This window comes from Rhinoraja longicauda, chromosome 39, assembly GCF_053455715.1.
Source record: "Rhinoraja longicauda isolate Sanriku21f chromosome 39, sRhiLon1.1, whole genome shotgun sequence".
Lineage (NCBI taxonomy): Eukaryota > Metazoa > Chordata > Chondrichthyes > Rajiformes > Arhynchobatidae > Rhinoraja > Rhinoraja longicauda.
In genome coordinates this window covers 13,072,142-13,074,446 of record NC_135991.1, presented here as the reverse complement: position 1 = coordinate 13,074,446, position 2,305 = coordinate 13,072,142, and positions in this window count along the sequence as shown.

Genomic DNA, 2,305 nt, shown 5'->3' with positions numbered 1-2,305 from the left:
ACACAAATAATCCCAGCCCTCCCACATACCTGACGCACAGCCCTCCCACACATATGACCCCCAGCCTCCCCACACACCTGACTCCCTGATCCCAGACACCCACACACCAGAACCCTCGCCCCCCACACACCTTACCCCCAGCCGCTCACACACCTGACTCCCAGCACCCGCACACAACTGACCTCCAGCCACACCACACACCTGACTTCCAGCCATACCACACACGTGTCCTTCAGCCCCCACACAACTAACCCCCAGCTTCGCCACAAAACAGACCCCCAGCCCCCAACACAAACCTGACCTCCAGCCCCGCACAAACCTGACCTCCAGCCCCCCGCATACCTGAGCCCCAGCCCCGCACACACTTAATTCCCAGCCCCCCACACACCTGACCTCCAGCCCCCACATACCTGACTCCCAGCCCCCACGCACCAGACATCCAGTCCCCCCAAATATAACTGACCCATAGCCTCCACACACACCTCACCTCCAGCTCCCCACATACCTGAACCCCAATCTACCTACATACTTGACACCCAGCCCCCCACTCACCTGACCAACTGACTTCCCACACACCTGATCCGCAAGTTCACCACATACCTGACCCCTTGGCCACCCATACACCTGAATCCCAGACCCCACACACCTGATCCCTGATACCCAGTACCCACACGCACATGACCCCCAGCCGCCCACACACGTGCCCCCCGCCCCCCCCCACCCACACTCCGGAACCACAGCCCCCCACACAAACCTGGTCCCCAGCACTGCCACACATCTCCCACAGCCCACCCACACACCTGACCCTCAGCGCCCGACACAACAACCCCCCTACGCATCTAACCTCCTCACAACCAGCACCTCACACACCAGAACCCCAGTCCCATCACACACCTGACCCTCAGCCCTCCACTCATCTGATCCTCAACCAACCCCACATACCTATCCCTAAGCACCCCCAACCCACCTGACCACCATACCTCCCATACAACTCACCCGCAGCCCCACCACACACCTGAACCCCAGCCACGCACACACCTGCCCCCAGATGCAACACACCTGACACCCAGCCCACCGCACTCGAGACACACTGAACGCAGCCTCCGCACATTCCTGACCCCCAGCTCCCCAGAAACCTGACTACCAGCCCCCCCACACACCTGACCCCCAGCCCCCAAACATCTGACCCACAGCCCCATCACACACCTGACCCCCACACCCCCACATAGCTGACTCTCTGACCCCCCAGCCTCACACACACATAACCACCAGCCCCCCCCACACACCTGACCGCGAGCCCCCCATACACCTGACCCTCAACAGACCCCACACAACAGCTCCCACACACATGACTCCCAGCGCCCCAAAAAACCTGACCATCAGTGCCCCACAAATCTGACCCCCTGACCTACAGCCTCAAACACACCTGACACCCTGACACACAGCTCCCAAACACACCTGACACCCAGCCACCCACACACGTGACCCCCGCCCCCCCACAAACTTGATACTCAGACCGCCACACACGTGACCCAAAACACCCGCACACGTGCCCCCCTGACCCCCACACATTTGACCCCCAGCCCCCCACTCAGCTGAACCACTGACACCCAGCCCCCACACATATGACCACCAGCCCCCCGCACATCTGACCCCCTGAGCCCCAGCCCCCCACTCATCAGATCCCCTGACCCCCCAGCCACCGGATACCCCGAACCCCCTTCCCCCCACACACCTGAGCCCCAGCCCCACCCCACACACATGAGCCCCAGCCCCCCCCCACTCATATGTAACCCAGCCCCCCACACACTTGATCTCCTGACCCACAGCCCCCGCACACACACATGACCCCCAACCTCCCCACAAACCTGGCCCCCTCATCCCCCAGCCCCCCACAAACATGACCCACCCCCACAACACACCTGTCCCCACCCCCACAACACATCTGGCCCCCATCCCAACAACACACTTGACCCCACCCCACAATACACACATGAATCCCAGCTCTCCCACACACCTGACCCCCAGTCCCCTCACACACCCGATCTCCAGTCTGCCCACACACCTGGCCCCCAGATCCCAGACACCCACACACCAAAACCCTCGCCCCCACACTCTAAACCCCCAGCTCCCCACATCCCTAACCCACACCTGAACCCCTCATCCCCCCATATATCTGACCCCAGCCCCTACGCACCTGACCCCCAGCCCACCAGACACGTCCACCAGCCCCCCCACACACCTGACCCCAATCCCACGCAAACACCTGACCTCCAGCCACACCACACACCTGTCCTCCAGCCCC